This window comes from Mobula hypostoma, chromosome 24 (assembly GCF_963921235.1).
Source record: "Mobula hypostoma chromosome 24, sMobHyp1.1, whole genome shotgun sequence".
NCBI classification, from domain to species: domain Eukaryota; kingdom Metazoa; phylum Chordata; class Chondrichthyes; order Myliobatiformes; family Myliobatidae; genus Mobula; species Mobula hypostoma.
In genome coordinates, this window is record NC_086120.1 from 15,383,735 (window position 1) to 15,402,914 (window position 19,180).

Sequence of the window (19,180 nt, forward strand, 5' to 3'; positions counted from 1 at the left end):
GCTACATTGGACCCTTTACGGTTCGCTTATCACTCAAATCAATCCACTGATGATCTAATACCCTCTGTCCTCCACTCTGTCCTGTCCCACCTGGAAAATGCTTTCCAGAAAAGAGAGAGAACATAAGTGATTGTTTAACAATTCCAAAGTGCTCACTAATAAATTCTATCACAGTCCTCCACCTGTGGCACAATTATGCATGGTTGATAACGGGTGCTCAGAAGCTGACATGATTGGCATGCAATGAATATTTGGTGTCAATACTCCAATATTTAACCACGCATGTCGGTAAAGGAAATCTGCATTGGTATCCAGTGGAAAATAGGCATCTTTGAAGGGAGGGAGAAGGCTTGCTTGGGAACAAACTGAAGAACTTGTGCCAATCTCAGCCAGTCCACCAATAGAGATGACCACAAAGACTCCCGTGATATTCGACGCAAGACTAACCGCACATCACTCGCACAAAGGGAATACTCCCCTGCTGCCCCACACAACCTAGCTTACGTTTTCAAGTGACTAAGAATCGGGGGTAACTCTGCAGTACAGCTGGGTGTGGTGCTGTCTCACAGCACGAGCAACTAAGATTGAATACGGATACAGGGTACTCCCTGCGTGGAGTTTGCACATACCTCTCATGATGTCAAGGCTCTTTATGGGCACTCTGGTTTTCACGACATCCCAAGCATGCGTGGATTGGTGGATTATTGTAAATGTCCCCCAGTGTGCAGGTGAATTATAAAGCTTGAGGGGAGTTGATGAGACTGTGGGCAGGGCACAAAACGGGATGAGGGTAAATGGGTGACTGATAGTTGGCATGATCCTGATGCCCATTTCTGTGCTGCATAACACAACAGCTCTAAGAATTTTTACACCCTAATGTCTTTTAAGTTTATTCCCATCCAATTCAAGATAAACTGACCTAAGGTTTTTCCGATGTAGATTGGAAGACTGCTTTCTAACACTCCATTTGGTAGAAAAAGCGGGATCTCCCAGTCGCCACCCATTTCAATTTCATTTCCCATTCCTATTCCTACATGTCAGTCCATGGCCTCCTCTACTGATGTGATGAGGCCACGTTCAGGTTGGAGGAACAACACCTTATATTCTGTCTGGAGAGCCTCCAACCTGCTGGCATGAACATCAATTTCTTGTAATGCCGCCTCTCCTTCACCATACCCCATTCCCATTTCCGTCTCTCACCTTCTCTCGTTTCCTGCCCATCACCTCCCTCCCGTGCTCCTCCCCCCCCTTTCCTTTCTTCCGTGGCCTTCTGTCCTTTCCTATTAGATTCCCTCTCCTGTATCTCTTTCACCAATTAATTTCACAGCCCTTTACTTCACCCCTCCCTCCCAATTTCACTTATCACCTCGTGTTTCTTCCTCCACTCCACCCCACCCCACTTACACTTACTCTGAACCCTCATCTTTCTTTCCAGTCCTGATGAGGGGTCTTGGCTTGAAATGTTGACTGTACTCTTTTCCTTAGATGCTGCCTGGCCTGCTGAGTTCCTCCAGCATTTTGTGTGTGTTGCTAAGATTTTTCAGTCCTGTGTTCTATGTATGATGACTGTAATCTAATATTAATCCCTGTAGTTTCAAGGATCTATTACATTCTTCCATAAAATCCACCTGCACGAATCTTATTTTCTGAACTTCACAATCGTATTAAGTGACAGACAAGGAGAGGAATAGTTGATGCCCTACTGCTTTCTTCAGATTTCAAAGGAGAAATTAAACCTCCAATCCTAGCACCAATCATGTTACTCTGCCCAAAAACGCATTGCTTTTGGAGCAGATAAAAATTATATGTCAGATTGATCTTTTTTTAAAAAAGGAAATGCAATTTACAGGGAAAGTAACTCTGAAAGGATTAACAAAGGCATGTGAGGGTGGGTGCAGACAATGTGGATGAGAGTGGGTAGCAGATAATCACTGGTATTGAACTGTATTTCTGCACATCTGGATAAAACAATCCGGTGGACTCTTTCTGAAAATTGCACATTGTCAATCAGAGACACCACGTAACTGAAAGACAATGAACAGTATTTATGCAGCATGGTTAGAAATTTAGCTAATTAATAGGAAACAGAGGTCCTCTCCAAAAAGAACACTGATCTTATGGATACCTGTACATCTAAATGAGTGTTTGGACACTGGCAGATGGATGTGGATGGTTTTGCGACCTGCAGTGGAGCTGCTGGCATCTTCAGCCATGGGAACTGAGCATTTCTGCAGGTTTTCTCTCTGCCACAATTAGGAGCTGGGTCAAGCTGAGCAGAGCTGTTCCAGAGTCGCATGCCTGCCCGATTTCCATTCGCAGTTGTTGCTATGATCCACTCCCATGCAGTTTTTGCTCATTTCTGACTTATAAATAGTTTGGATTATGAACAGTCTAAACTGTGATTTTAGGACTCTGTCATGAGACCATTTGGTGGTAGTCTCAAAGAAGCTATGTCAAATGCGCGCAAAAGGAAGCTGTTCGGTCCATCAGTCAAAATGCAGCCACCCAACCTAATCCCACCATGCAGCGCTGCAGGTTGTGCTCCTGAAAGTACACATACAAATATTGTTCAAACACAGTGAAGATCTCTGCTTCTACCACCATTCCAGACACTGAGGTCTAGACTTTTACCACCCTCTGAATTTAAAAAAATCCTCATCTCCACTCTAATTCTTCTCTTTTAGTTCAATACCTCTTGATTTTGACTCTTGACAAAGAGAAAGTGGTCCTTTCCACCAGGCTCTTCAATCACCTCTGCCCAAAGCTGGTTCTGTTACAAACAAAACAATTTGTGTGGAACTAATCTTTCCTCCCAGCCACAGCTTTCCAGTTCTTGCAATGTCTTCATCTCCACCTTCTGCACTCTCTCCATCGCAGTCATTTCTTGGTTATTATGTGCTGACTAAAGCTATACAGGTTCTCAGTCTGTTACCTAAATAATGCTGTGTACAGTCTCAACACAGCTAATGAAGGAATGCATTCTGTACGTGTTTTTTTATTACTTGTTTTTATGCTACTTTTGACAATTGGTGCAATATACTCCAAGATCTCTATATTACACAGGAAGAACATTAAGTAAGTGGGAGTAAGAGTAAGCTTCTTGATCCCTTCAGTCTATCCTGTCATTCTATATGATCATACCAGGGCACACTACTCTCCTGTGCCTGTTCCCCACATCCCTGAATTCTCAATCTCTCAAAAATGTATTTACCGCCTCTTTAAATACTTTTTATTTTTGAGCCTCCAAAACCCTTTGGCATCAAGAATTCCAAAGATACATCAACATTTGTGTAGGACAAAACTGTGCACATGTACGCTTTAAATATCCACCCTCTTGTCTCCAAGTCCCTTGGAGCCTGAAGACACACACACTCAATGTCGTAAGAACAGTTTCATCCCCTCTGCCATAGGGGACCTGAGCGGTCTATGAAGCCATTAGCACTACCTCACTATTTTTGCTCTCTTATTTATTTTTATATTTCGTATTGCAACTTATATCATTTTTGTGTATTGTACTGTACTGCTACCGCTACCGCAAAACAACAAATTTCACAACATGTCAGTGACTATAAACCCTGACTCCAAGATCATCATTATATATTACAAGAATCAAGGGACTGAGTACTGAATGTTGAATGTTACTAGCAGCAGCCTTTCAGTCACGGAAAGCATCCAGAAACCATTATTCTTTGCTCCTTGTCATGAAACTCAGATCCAATTTGCCTGGTTACTTACAGCTGTTTATTTTCCACTTCCATTTATTTATGCACAATCAGTAATTACCAGTGCTTGTCTTTGCCCCACACCCTTCCTGGTTTCATGCAACACTGAATGACAGACAAGGCTTTTGTGTTCTCTGGTATCTGAGGGAAATGCAAACCTTCAGCTGACCAGCTTCAGCTACCTGATTAAATAAACACTTGTCACATTCCCTGTATAAACATATTGACAAATTCCATCCTAATCACCCTCTCTTTTAACCCTTAGAGAATGGGAACAAGGCCCTCTTTATTCATGTATTCGTTTCTTTAGAAATATAAATGTGGCTCACACAGAAATAAAGAACCTCTGGTTATAATTAGTAGGATTTATAAAATGTGATGGAGCTTGGGGACTTATGGTCAATTCAGTAAATTAAGGTAACAGAATCCTTTTGTTTGGGACTATAGATCCTGCATTTAATTATTGCCATGACTAGTGTGACATCATTTTTGCCGACCTCAGTCACTATAAACAAACATGGTTCTCAAAATGTTTGCTGAAGTTCACTGAGAAAGAAAACTAACATTAATTTTTGAAAAGCCAACTCTCATTATGTTTTATTCCTTACTTGTCAAGGGATCCTGAGCAAGAACAAAGCATGAAACAAGTTAAGATTACACCAGTGAGATCAGGTGAATTTAGTGTCCTTACCTTTCCATGGAATGCACTAGAAGCAGGTTGCAAGTACTATGGAGTCATAGATAGCACAGAAACAGGCCTTTCAGCTTAACTTTCTTACGCCAACCAAGCTGCCTACCTGAGCTCATCCCATCAGTCCTTGTCTGGCCCATATCCTTCTAAACTAGGGGTTCCCAACTATTTTTATGCCATGGACCCCTACTGTTAACTGAGGGGTCTGTGGACCCCAGATTGGGAACCCTTGCAAGCCTTTCCTATCCAGGTATCTGTCTAAATAGATTTTTAAAAAGTTGGTATAACTGCACCCATCTCAATCATTTCCTCTGGCAACAAATTTCATATAAATAACCACCCTTTGTGTGAAAAAGTTGTCCCTCAGATCCCTTTGCAGTAATTGACTTACAATTCTTTAGTAGGCTCTTTCGTCAGTCAGACTGACAGCTGGAATGATAACATCTATAAAAATTGCAGAAAAGGCAGTGGTGTGGATAAGGCAGTTTTGAGATTTTTGGGATGGGTGATGACTAATCCCTCCGGAACAGCAGAGTTCGTGGAAAAAATAGGGCCACTTCCTAATGACATAATTCTACTCCCAATATGAATGAGTAATAGATGCTGGTTTAGTCAATAAAATTCCTATCTCATGAAAGGATAAGCAAAGTACTGCCTCAATGCTCCCTCGAAAAAAGATGCCAACTAGGAGCAGAACTAGGCCATTCGGCCTACTCATTTCTAACTTTCCTCAAGTGCATTACATTATCCCATCAACTCACCCAATTTGTTGATGTAGAAAATTGGACCTGTTTTCAATTAATTCATAAGAATAAATACCCCCTCTCTCTGTAAGGTCAAACAGAATGGTAGACTTTCAATAGACCAAACCACAGTGAAGACAAAATAAAATTCAAAGACAAGACATCGAGGTCCTCAATGAATACTTCTCTTCAGTATTCACCAATGAGAGGGAACTTGATGATGATGAGGACAATATGAATGAGGTTGATGTTCTGGAGCACGTTGATATTAAGGGAGAGGAGGTGTTGGAGTTGTTAAAATACATTAGGACGGATAAGTCCCTGGGGCCTGACGGAATATTCCCCCGGCTGCGCCACGAGGTGAGGGAAGAGATTGCTGAGCCTCTGGCCAGGATCTTTATATCCTCGTTGTCCATGGGAATGGTACTGGAGGATTGGGGGGAGGCGAGTGTTGTCCCCTTGTTCAAAAAAGGTAGTAGGGATAGTCCGGGTAATTATAGACCAGTGAGCCTTATGTCAGTGGTGGGAAAGCTGTTGGAAAAGATTCTTAGGGATAGGATCTATGAGCATTTAGAGAATCATGGTCTGATCAGGGCCAGTCAGCATGGCTTTGTGAAGGACAGATCGTGTCTAACAAGCCTGATAGAGTTCTTTGAGGAGGTGTCCAGGCATATAGATGAGAGTAGTGCAGTGGATGTGATCTATATGGATTTTAGTAAGGCATTTGAAAAGATTCCACACAGTAGGCTTATTCAGAAAGTTAGAAGGCATGGGATCCAGGGAAGTTTGGCCAGGTGGATTCAGAATTGGCTTGCCTGCAGAAGGCAGAGGGTGGTGGTGGAGGGAGTACATTCAGATTGGAGGATTGTGACTAGTGGTGTCCCACAAGGATCTGTTCTGGGACCTCTACTTTTCGTGATTTTTATTAACGACCTGGATGTGGGGGTAAAAGGGTGGATTGGCAAGTTTGCAGATGACACAAAGGTTGGTGGTGTTGTAGATAGTGTAGAGGATTGTCAAAGATTGCAGAGAGACATTGATATGATGCAGAAGTGGGCTGATAAGTGGCAGATGGAGTTCAACCCAGACAAGTGTGAGATGGTACACTTTGGAAGGACAAACTCCAAGGCACAGTACAAAGTAAATGGCAGGATACTTGGTAGTGTGGAGGAACAGAGGGATCTGGGGGTACATGTCCACAGATCCCTGAAAGTTGCCTCACAGGTGGATAGGGTAGTTAGGAAAGCTTATGGGGTGTTAGCTTTCATAAGTAGAGGGACAGAGTTTAAGAGTCGCGGTGTAACGTTGCAGCTCTATAAAACTCTGATTAGGCCACACTTGGAGTACTGTGTCCAGTTCTGGTCGCCTCACTATAGGAAGGATGTGGAAACTTTGGAAAGGGTACAAAGGAGTTTTACCTGTATGCTGCCTGGTTTAGAAAGTATGGATTATGATCAGAGATTAAGGGAGCTAGGGCTTTACTCGTTGGAGAGAAGGAGGATGAGAGGAGGCATGATAGAGGTGTACAAGATAATAAGAGGAAAGGATAGAGTGGATAGCCAGTGCCTCTTCCCCAGGGCACCACTGCTCAATACAAGAGGACATGGCTTTAAGGTAAGGGGTGGGAAGTTCAAGGGGGATTTTAGAGGAAGGTTTTTTTACTCAGAGAGTGGTTGGTGTGTGGAATGCACTGCCTGAGTCAGTGGTGGAGGCAGATACACTAGTGAAGTTTAAGAGACTACTAGACAGGTATATGGAGGAATTTAAGGTGGGGGGGGGTTATATGGGAGGCAGTGTTTGAGGGTCAGCACAACATTGTGGGCCGAAGGGCCTGTACTGTGCTGTACTATTCTATGTTAAGTCAGGGAAATGATAATAGAGAATCACAAATTTAGTGAAGGGTACAAGATCATCTCAAAGCCACTGAATATACCTTGAAGCTCAGTGCAGTCCATTGTGAAAAATGGAAACAATTTGAAACCATAGCCACACTGGATAGGTCAGGCTGCCTCTCTAAGCTTATTCACTGCAGAAGAATGGTACTCATATGAGAGAGGCTACTGTGATGCCAAGGCCATCTGAGAAGTCAGTGGCTGCAACTGGAGATGATGTTCATGGCTCTATAATCTCTAAAGCTTTGCACAAAAAGGATATTTGTGAAGAGTGGCAAGGAAGAAGCCCTGGCTTAAAAATAAAAGCATATCCTTGCCTGTAAAGACTTTGCAAAGTGTCACTTAGAAGATACTGTAAAGATGTGTAAGAAGGTCTTGCGGTCGGATGAGACTAAAGTGGAACTTTTTAGCCTCAACACTGAGAGGTACGTGCGACATAAATCTAATAATACACATCAGCCAGTTAACACCATCCCTACTGTCAAGTATGGTGGAGGTAGCATCATGCCAAGGGGGTGCCTTTCAGCAGCAGGGACTGGAAATCTGGTCAGGATTGATGGGAAAGTGAATGCTGCTAAATACAGAGAGATCCCGGATAAAAACCTGTCAGCCTCTGCCAGAAAGGTTAAACTGGGGAGGAAGTCTGTCTTTCAGCAGGACAACAACCCAAAGCACACTGCCAGAGTAACCATGGAGCGGCTTCAAGTGAAGAAAATTGATGTCTTGACGTGCCCAGTCAAAGTCTTGACCTTAACCCAATTGAACATCTCTGGCAAAACCTGAAGGTTGCTGTTCACCGCTGTTCGCCAACTAACCTGGCACAGTTTGAGCAATTTTGCAAGGAGGAATGGGCAAATCTTGCTCCATCACATTGTGCAAAGTTAATAGACATTTATCCAAGAGGACTACTGACTGTAATAGCTATAAGAGGTGGTTCAACTATGTACTGAACAAAAGGAGATGAATACTTTGGGACTGTTGATATTTCCTTTTTTGAATTTTTAGTTTTTTTCATGCTTTACAATTTTCTCTATTTTTGGGCTCTACCATGGAAAAAGGAGCATGCGATTCACAATAAAAGTTCTCAGTTAAATTAATCCCTGGTTGCAGTACTCATTTATGTGAACAAAGTGTTGGGGCTGAATACTTTTTACAAGGCACTGTATACCCAGTCACTTAGCTTCCACTGCAAGATATGACAATGAATTCCACATATTCATCACCCTCTGGCTAAAGAAATTGCTCCTCATCTCTGTTCTAAAGAGACATTTTTCTATTTTGAAGCTGTCCCTCTACTGGAAACATCTTCCCCGTGTTCACTTTATCCACACCTTTCAATATTTGGGATGTTTTAATGAGATACCCTTCATTCTTCTAAACTCCCATTGAGTACAGGCCTGAAGCCATCAAATGCTCTTACTATTTTACCATTTCATTCTCAGGATCATTCTCATAAACCTCCTGTGGATCTCTCCAATGCCAGCACATTCTTCCTTGGATATGGGGTCCAACAATGCTCCAAATGTGGTCTGGACAATGGCCTATGAAGCCTCGGGATTACATCCTTGCTTTTATATTCCAGTCCTCTTGAAATGAATGTAACATTGCATTGGCCTTCAACTCTGTAAGTTACACTTCAGGGAATCTTGCACTAGGACTCCCAAGTCTCTTACACCTCCAATTTCTGAATTCACTCTCTGTTTAGAAAATAGTCCATACCTCTATTCCTTCTACCAATCTTTCCAAGTCCTTCTGCAGACTTCCTGCTTCCTCAGTGCTACATATCTTTGTATCATCTGCAAACTTGACCTCAAGGCCCTCAATTCCATCATCCAGATCATTAATATATAACGTGAAAAGTAGAAGCCCCAACACCGATCCCTGAGGAACACTACTAGTCGCTGGCAAAGAACCAGGAAAGGCCCATTTATTCTCACTCTTTGCCTGCTAACAGTCAGCCAATCATCGATCCATGCTAACATCTTTCCTGTAATACCACGGGCTCTTATCTTGTTAAGCAGCTTCATGTGCAGCACCTTATCAAAGGCTTTCTGAAAATCTAAGTAAACAACATCCACTGACTCTCCTTTGCCTATCCTGCCTGTTACTTCCTTAAAGAATTCTAACAGATCTGTACCACAAGATTTTCCCTTAAGGATTTTTGCCTTGTGTCCAAGTACCCTGAAACCTCATCCTTAATAATGTACTCTTAGATCTTGCCGTTGACTGAAATCAGGCTAAATGGCCAATAATTTCCTGTATTTTGCCTTACTCCCTTCTTAAAATTTGGAGGGGCATTTGAGATTTTTCATTTCTCTGGAACCATTCCTGACCTAGTGATTCTTAAAATATCACTACTAATGCCTCCACAATCCCTGAAGCTACCTCTTTCAGAACCCTGGGTTGTAGTCCATCTGGTCCAGATGACTTATCTTCTTCAGAGCTTTCAGCTTCCTGGCCAGCTTCTCCTTAGTAATAGTGACTATACTCACTTCTTTCCCTGACTCCTTGAAGTATGATGCAAAATGCATATTTCAGCTCATCTGCCATTTCTTTGTTCCCCATTACTCTCTCTCCAGCGTAACTTTCCAGCGGTCCAAAAATCCACTCTTGCCTCTCTTTTAATCTTTATATATCTGAAAAAAAAACCTTTTGGCATCCTTTATTTTATTGGCTACCTTACATTCATCATTCATCTTTTCCCTCCTTATTGCTTTTTTAGTTGCCTTCTGTAGGGTTTTTAAAAGCTTCCCAGTCTTTGAGCTTCCTGGAAATACAAAAGATTCTGTGGATGCTGGAAATCTTGAGGAATACACACACAAATTGCTGAAGGGACTCAGCAGGTCAAACAGCAACTCTGGAGAGGAATAAACAGTTCACATTTTGGGCAAAGACCCTTCCTGAGGACTGGAGCAGAAGAGGGAAGAAGCCAGAATAAGACCATTGGAGGAAAGGAAGGAGTATAAGCAGGCAGGTGATAGATGAAACCAGATGAGGGGAAAAGTTGGTGTGTGTGGGTGGGGGATATAGTAAGAAATTGGGAGGTGATAGGTGGAAGAGGTAAAGAGCTGAAGAAGAAAGAATCTGATCAGAGAGGATAGTGGACCATGTAAGAAATGGAAGGAGGAGAAGGGGCAACAGAGGGAGGTGATAAGCAGGTGAGGAGAAGAGAAGTAGAAAGAGGGGAGCCAAAATGGGGAATGGAAAAAAAAACAGAGGGGGGGGGGAGAAATGACCGACATTTGAGAAATTGAATGTTCATGCCATCATGTTGGAGGCTACCCAGATGGATTATGAGGTGTTGCTCTTCTAACGTGAATGTAGCTTCGTTGTGGTAGTACAGGAGGCCATGGACTGTCATGTCGGAATGTGATTATGATCTCTTCCCCCTCAGGGTCTCTTTACTTTAAGCTCCCCAATCAAAATGGTTCATTGCACAACATCAAATCCAGAATTGCCTTTTCTCTAGTGGGAACGACCACAAATCCACTGTGATCTCCTTTATCCTTACTTACTAAGCTACAGCCAAAATCCACTGTTACATGTTGCAGCCACTTCTGTTTAAAGGAGGCACATAAAAATGCTTTCCAAAACTCTCCTGTAATATCTGAAGTCTTTAACTTAACTTCTGGTTAGTCACTTTATTCAGGAATATTTGGCATATTGTAACAGCAGCTTTTTACAACCTGTGAGCCTCTTAGGAGTTGCTCTGAATTAACTGGAATATCAACATTTGGTCATTACATGTTCAAGCACAGCACAATCCCAGGTTCTCTGGCGTTTTTGCTGGATTTGCCAGTGTTTCATGAGAAGGGGGAGGGGTGGTCACTGGTGTCTTGCAATGTTTGATCTACGACTTTTAAGAATGTGCTGAATATTCTTTAATCTTTCCATCTGATAGTGGTGTGAGGATCATCTTTGCTCAGCAGAGAACTCTGGCTCAGTTTTGTTCACTCACAGGGTGTGAGATATCATTGGCGTAGCCAACATTTAATGTTTATTCTTTGCATTGTATCATGGGGGAGCCCGTTCCAGTGAGGTTGTCAGAGACTTTCCTGACCATATATCCTGATAAAGGAAAATTAACATTGGGTGGGCACTTAGCTAACAGAGATCAGATTTCGATTTCTCAAAATTGGTGATACAAGCACCGCTGAAGCAAATGGGATCATGCACGACCCTTGATGAAGCCCGTATGTAAACAGGAGAGCTCATGTGATACTGCACAGAAATTGTTACCACTGGAACAGTGAAAGATAATTACACCAACCTAAAACTTAACCTAAAAGGCCTCAATAAATCTGTTCACTCCGACAGTTTATGCCACTCCCTTCTCACACGATTAATCAAACATACTACAGCCACATAGGAGCACTGATATCCAGAGGGAGCTTGTGGTGGAAGTCCATAGCTTGCTGCAAGTGGTGAAATACATGGATTAAGTAATGAAGAAGGCATTTGGTTTGCTTGCCTTCATAGGCCGAGGCTCAGATCATAAGAACCCGGCTGTCATGTTGCAGCTGTACAAAACATGAGTTAGACTGCACTTGGTGTATTGAGTACACTTCTGCTCACTGCACCACGGGGAAGATCTGGTAACATTGGAAAGAGTGCAGAAGTGACTCACCAGAATGCTGCCCGGAATGGAGTGTGGTAGTTATTAGGAGAGAATCGATAGTTTGGATGTATTCTCAGTGAAACGTAGCAGTTAGAGGCACAACATTACAGAGGTTTATAAAATTATGAGGGGCATTGACAGGATAGATAGTCTTTTTCTCAGGACAGGCGATCTACAACTAGAGGGCACACGTTTAAAGTGAGAGAGGAGAAATTTAGAAGAGCTCTGAGGGGTAGGTTTTTAGCATGTAGGATGATATATTTGGAACTAACTGCCAGAGGAGGTGCTGGAAGCAGATACAATTACAAAGAAAACAGAAGATAGAACAGTACAACACAGGTACAGGCCCTTTGTCCCACAATTTTGTGCAAACCAAACTAATATAAACTAGTAATCAAACGTCAAACTACACTGTACTGCATACTTGCATTTCTTACACATCCATGTGTTTATTGAAGATCCTCTTGAGCAATCCTATCAAATTTACATTCACCACCAGCTCAGACAGCTCGTTCCAGGCATCCACCAGTCACTGTAAAAATCTGATCTGCTCATCTCCTTTGAACTAGCTCCCCTCTCACCTTAAATGCAAGCCCTCTGGTATTAGACACTGCTTAAAAGGCATTTAGAGTAATACTTTGATAGAAAAGGCATTAAGGCATATGGTCCTAATGTAGGAAAATGGAATTTGCATAGATATGCACCATGGTTGGCAAAAATGAGGGGGGGCCAGAAAGGCCTTTCTCTCTGCAATACGATTTTATGCTTCCATTAAATAGTTCAGCAAGGCTGCAGAGGAACCCTGACTGCCAGAAAGGCCTGAGTCAGCTAGAGTCAAATCCAATCCATTGAATGCTACGTCCACATGCACAAGCTTTTCAGTGGCCATTTCCGGCCAGCATCCAGCATTCTGGTCAGTACACTCTTTAACCTACAGATGATGGGGCCAGTTCTATTGTAGACTTGAGCCCGGTATTTTATTAATTCACTCACAAGACATCGGCAGCATTCAATGCCTACCTCCAATTCTCTTCAGCTGAGAAGGCTGCTAAGAGTCTGGAGTCACACCAATATGTGCCTAGGGTGGAGAAGGGTGGAGAAGGATGGTAGGTTTCCTTCCTGGATACACATGAGGGAACCAGATGGATTTTTAATGACAATCCAGCAGTTTCATGGTTAATGATAACGAGACTAGTTTCTTCTTAAATTCCACATTTTACTTAAGCGAATTTAAATTCCCCAGCTGCTGTGGTAGGATCTGAACTCACATATTTGGATCAATGGTCCAGAACTCTCACTGCCAGTCCAAAAAACTTAACCCCTACATTGCTGTAATTTAAGTGGTGCGGTATTGAGTCTTAATATTGCAGTAGAATGGAGATAGCTGCTTGGTAGCAATATTTGAGTTGTGTTTGTCAGCAACCTGACAAGAATATTTCAATTGTGTTTGTCAGCTGTCAGTACTCCCCTCAGCACTTTGAGCCAGCCTCTCCTTTTAATAAGTCTGTGGCTGTTCTGTTTCTTGCATTCCTGTCCATCATGGAAAACTTTCATCCTTTGCTTATCAAGTGTCTTTAAAACATACATTGATTCTGCTGCCATTAGACTCTGAGATTGCTGATTTCATGACCTCCAAAAAAAAAGCATTTTGCTTCATTTTTGTATTGTATCGTAGACTTCTTATTTTTTTTAAATAGTAGCCATGAGTTTTAAATTCTTCCACATGAGGAAACACCGTCTCCACATCCACCCTGTCAGAACCTCTGGTTTTGTTTCCTCTGTGATAAATGAAAAAAAATTATAATCACAATGGAAATATCACTCCCTTAATGGGTGCACAATAGGATTTTTCATCACATTTTGTTTTAAACAGCTAAGCTTTATCTCCTTCATGACTTGCAAAATCCTGTGTCGTGAGTTCAATACCATTACATCTTATTTTAAAAGCCCGGTAATCAGCATTGTTTCTTTCTAAGCAAACACTTTAAAGAGCTCCGTCAACTTATCTATTACTGTACACCGTTAACAATGACTCAACAAAGATGAAACATTAATTCAATGTGGTGAATTTAATTTCTTGCTTCATAAATGGAATAACTAACTGAAAGAGACTAACGAGGAATTCACTGGACAATAAAAGTTACAATAAGCTCGAATATAACACAAAAAGGGGCATGCAGCATCGGGGAACAGTCAATGGAAATGGCAAATAACTATAACTTCAAGTATTATTCTGAAGTTCAAGTGGAGAAATATTTCAGGACTTCAGAACCATTCATGACTTTGAAAATCTCTATCATATCTGGAACTCTTCACTTTTATAGATTAAAAAACATATGAGACAATAAGCCTGTTTTAAATCTCAAATCTCATTTTCACAGACCGTTGTAGGGTAAGGATACCAGCTGATCTTCTCTGAGGATTGTCATCTTGACATGGTGGAGAGGCTGTGAGTTCCTGAGATCCCAAGAGTGATGTCGTTTGGAGTTTAGCCATCTGACGCATAGCTCCTCGTGGTAAGGTTAAGGGGGAGACTCCAGACAAAGAGAGATCTAACCAAGACCTCAATGGTGAAGCTGACAGAAGATGATAACATAGCACAATGGCAGTGAAGGTGGAGGAAGGCCGCAGCAGTGAAGTCCATTCCATGCCTCTGGACCCTGGTCGAGGACCACATGGTGGTTGCTGATTCATCAGCCTCCCCATGAGATGTTCTCTGTTAAGGGAATCCTCCGCAGTATCTTGGATTAAGTCTCATGGATTTTGTGGATTCTGGCTTCTACAGCCACCTGAGGACCCACCGATGGACAACCCCTTAGGAGAACATCATACTCAACTCAAGTAATCGCACTGTGTTGCTTGTTGATATGGAACCAAGGTTGGAAGATGAAATGGTATTACCAATTAGCTATGATCTGATGGAACAGTCTCCAGGGCCGATCAGCAAAGACAAGAATGAGGAATAGGAGGCAGCTTTATAGTCCCCTATTACTGGCACAGGTCCATGTTCACAGCTATGCATTTCAGAAATCTGTTTGTGTACTACCCAAGTTATTTGGCCACAATGATTGTAAAACAAGTACATACTCCTGCTCCTAATACCGAGTATCAACAGGCAAAGATCTTTGATGAAGAAATTACCACAAAGAGCTCGTTATATTTTTTAAATAATTCTTTTTACACTCATACTGTAATATTTTTAGCTGGTTAAAACATACATTGTTGATCATGACAGACGCGAGAGTTTGAAGAAGCAGAATGACAGAGCAATCAAATTAGTCCCAGTGAATCAAGAACCATCAAGTAATGTAACACCCAGCAGACTGTACTGAGGGAACACGAATGTACAATAAAAACACCAAATCTTGGTGGAATTTGAACAATGCAGGCTCCGATGCTTCCCACAGTTATGGCTGAAATAGCAGATTGAAAATCAGGTTAATTATCGTTGACATATGGGTCGTGTATCATCTAACTAGAGAAGAACTAAATCAGTGTGCTGCTCTAGTTGATGACTTTTTCTCAATGTGGAGCAAAATGTTTCAGACAAAGTTTCTGGGACGGAGCAATTCCATTTCTGTCTCATGAAGAGATCCATGTGTTGCACAGTGCCATTCACGAACAGTATAGGAGGAATTAAAACACCATTGGATATTGAAGTAAGTCGGAAAAGATAAATACTGGAATAAATAATAGTCTCCTCAACAGTGAGATTGAAATTGAAATCTAATGATTCAATTATTCAATTATTTTCTGCTATAGATAAAAATAGAGTTGTAAAAATTAGCTGATCATAGAAATCTGACTACTTAGTCTCCGTACTTAATACCTCGTCGAAACTCTTGGCTGTGGGAGTAAGTGCATCGCAGGCAATATTATATTAAAATATGACCATAAGATCATAAGATATTGGAGCAGAATTAGGCCACTCAGCCCATTGAGTCAGTGCTGCCATTGCATTGTGGCTGATTTATACTCTCTCTCAACCCTATTCTCCTGCCTTCTCCCCATATCCTTTGACAACATGACTAACCAAGAAGCTATCGACCTCTGCTTTAAACATACTCAATGACTTGGCCTCCTCAGTTGTCCATGGCAATGAATTACACAGACTGACCACCCTCTGTCAAAAGAAATTCTTCCTCATCTCTGTTCTAAATGGACATTCTTCTATTTTGAGGTTGTGCCCTTTGGTCCTAGAATCACCCCCATAGGAAACATCGTCTCCAAATCCACTCTGTCTAGGCCTTTCAATATTCCACAAGAGCCAGTAAGATCCCCCTCATTCTTCCAAACTCCAGTGAAATACAGGCCCAGAGTGCTCCTCATATGTTAATCCTATAATTCTTGGAATAATTCGTGTGAACCTCCTCTGGACTCTCTCCAATGCTAGCACATTTTTTCTTAGATAAGGGCCCCAAAATTGCTCACAAAACTCTGACTGCAGTCTGACCCATGCCTTATAAAGCCTCAGCATCACATCCTTGCTAGACCTCCCAAACTGAAGGCTAACTTTACATCTGTCTCCTGACCACTGACCCAAGCTCAAATTAACCATTAGTGAACTTTGCACAAGAACTCCCAAGTCCCTTTGCACCTTGGATTTTTGAATTTTCTCCCCATTTAGAAAATAGTTTACACCTTTATTCCTTCTACCAAAGTGCATGGCTATACACATTTTACATTATATTCTATCTGCCACTTACTTTTCCCATTCTTCCAAACTGTCCAAGTCCTTCTGAGAACTCATTGCTTCCTCAGTGCCACTTGTGCCTCCACATGTCTTTGTATCATCTGCAAACTTGACCACAAAGCCATCAACTCCATCATCTAAATCATTGACATATAAAGTAAAAAGAGGCAGTTCCGATACTGACCCCTGTGGAACATCACTTTCACTGGCAGCCAACCAGAATAGGCCTCCTTTATTCCGACTCTTTGCCTCCTGCCAACCAGCCACTCTTCTATCCACTAGTAATACTAAGGGCTCTTACCTTGTTAAGCAGACTCATGTGCGGCACCTTGTCAAAGGCCTTCTGAAAGTCAAAGTAAACAACACCCACTGACTTTCCTTTGTCTATTCTGCTTAATATTTCCGCAAAGAATTCCAACAGATCTATCAGGCAAGATTTTCCTTTATGGATACCATGGTGCCTTTGGCCTGTTTTATCATGTGCCTCCAAATACCCCTAAACTTCTTCCTTAAGAATGGACTCCAATGTCTTCTCAAACATTGAAGTCAGGCTAATTTATTTTCTTCTGGCTCCCTCACTTTTTAGAGCGGCGTGACTTTTCCAGAACCATTCCAGAATCCAGTGATTCTTGAAATATCATTACTAATGTCTCTACAGTCTCTTCAGCTACCCCTTTCAGAACCCAGGGTTGTAGTCCATCTGGTCCAGGTGACTTACCTATCTTCAAACCTATCAACTTCCCAAGCATTGCTCTTTAGTAATAGCAATAACACTTGCTCCTGCCCCGGACATTCTCGAATTTCTGCAATAGTACTTGCGTCTTCCACAATGAAGATGGACAGAAAATACTTATTAAGTTCATTACCATTTCTTTGTCTCCCATTATTACCTCTCCAGTGTCTTTTTCTAGTAGTCCAATATCCACTCTCACCTCTTTTTAACTCTTTATTTATCTGAAAAAACGTTTGGTATACTCTTTGATATTTTTGGCTAAATTACTTTCATTTTCATCTTTTCTCATGTTTTTTTTAGTTGCCTTCTGTTTTTTTAAGTTTCCCAATTCTCTAACTTCCCACTAATTTTTTCTATATTATGTGCCCTCCCTATGCTTCTGTGCTCTCTTGGACTTCCCTTGTCACCCAAGGTTGCCTCATCCTCCTATTAGGATTCTTCATCCACGGGATGTATCTATCCTGCACCTTCTGAATTGTCCCCCAAAAGCTCCAGCTATTGCTGTTCTTCCATTATCCCTGCTAGTGTTCCCTAGCAAACAACTTTGACCACTTCCTCTCTCATGCCTCTGTAATTCTACTCTGCTCTAATACTGATACATCTGACTTTATCTTCTCCCTCTCAAACTGCAGGGTGAATTCTATCATACTATGATCACTGCCTCCTAAAGGTTCCTTGACCTTAAGCTCCATAATCAAATCTGATTCATTGCACAACATCCAATCCAGAATTGCCTTTCCCCTAGTGTGCCAACCACAGCCTCTGTTAAAAAGCCATCTCATAGGTATTCTACAATTTCCCTCTTTTCGGATTCATCTCCAACCTGATTTTCCCAAACTACCTGCATTTTGAAATTCCTCATGACTATCATAACATTGCCCTTATTACATGTCTTTTCAATTTCCTGTTGAAATTTATATCTTCATCCCGACTACTGATCGGATGCCTGTATACTGATCGACTACTGATCGAGAGCCTCTCATCAGGCTCTCTTTACCCTTGTGATTTATTAGCATTACCCACAATGATTCTATAACTTCCAATCCCACGTCACCTCTTTGTAATGATTTGATTTCATTTTTTTATGAACTGAGTTACCCCACCCTCTGCTTATGTGCCTGTCCTTTCGATACATAGCGTACGCTTGGATGTTAAGCTCCCAGCTACGATCTTTCAGCCATGACTCAGCGATGCCCACAGCATCATAACTGCCAATCTCTACAAATATTGCACTGCAAAATTTTATATAATTGCTACATTATTTTACTACAATATGTTTTTAAAATTGAAAACGTTCCTCTCTAGAGTGCAACAAAACCAGAGAGAGCAGCAGAATTCAAGTGGGTCAGCATCTCAGAGTGAAGTAGATTGTCATGGAGACTACCGATATCCAGATAAGGAAATGAGAAAATAATACCATGCGGGATATTGTATGCTGATTTGAAGCACATTTATTGATCTGCATTGTCATGCTCAAAGTCAAGGAGATTGAGAGGCTAAATGGTGAAATGTTTTTGCTCCTCAGTGAATCAGTAATAGGTACTTTCAAATGATTCACATCCTGAGTAACAGCATTTCAATGAACAAGTCAGAATTCAGTAGGGACCACACAAATAACAGAAACAGGTAACTTTAAACACTTATCAGGAGAATCATCGGGGCTAGGAGTATCACCATACAGCAATACTTTAGCTGGTTACACCATACATTGGTAATCAGAACAGACAAAAGTTATTGAAGAAACAGCATGGCAGGGCAATCAAATCAGTCCCAGTGAATCAAGAGCCACCAAGTAATACAGTTGACTCTCATGGTTTAACCAACATTGTGTGTTTAGACCTCTCTCCTGAAACACATTCACATATGCTCTGTTTTCCTCCATAACTGTAATATACCTTCTTCCTGTTTCTACCATCATGGAAGAGGTACAAGGGCCTGAAGACCCATAAACCCCCATCTAACCAATCTCTCCTTAGAGCATGATGCTCCAACCTGGCAAAGTCCAGGTGAATCTCCTCTACACTTTCTCCAGAGCAATCAGCTGGTTGAAGTTCTGTATTTTTTTAAAATTTTGTTTAAAGGCATGCT

General features: G+C 41.7%; 1 protein-coding gene across 3 annotated transcripts in view; it reads right to left on the reverse strand.

Annotated features, from left to right (window-relative positions):
* Positions 1-19,180, reverse strand: part of sema6bb (sema domain, transmembrane domain (TM), and cytoplasmic domain, (semaphorin) 6Bb) — a 576,599-nt gene that overhangs the window by 182,985 nt on the left and 374,434 nt on the right. The window lies entirely within an intron of this gene.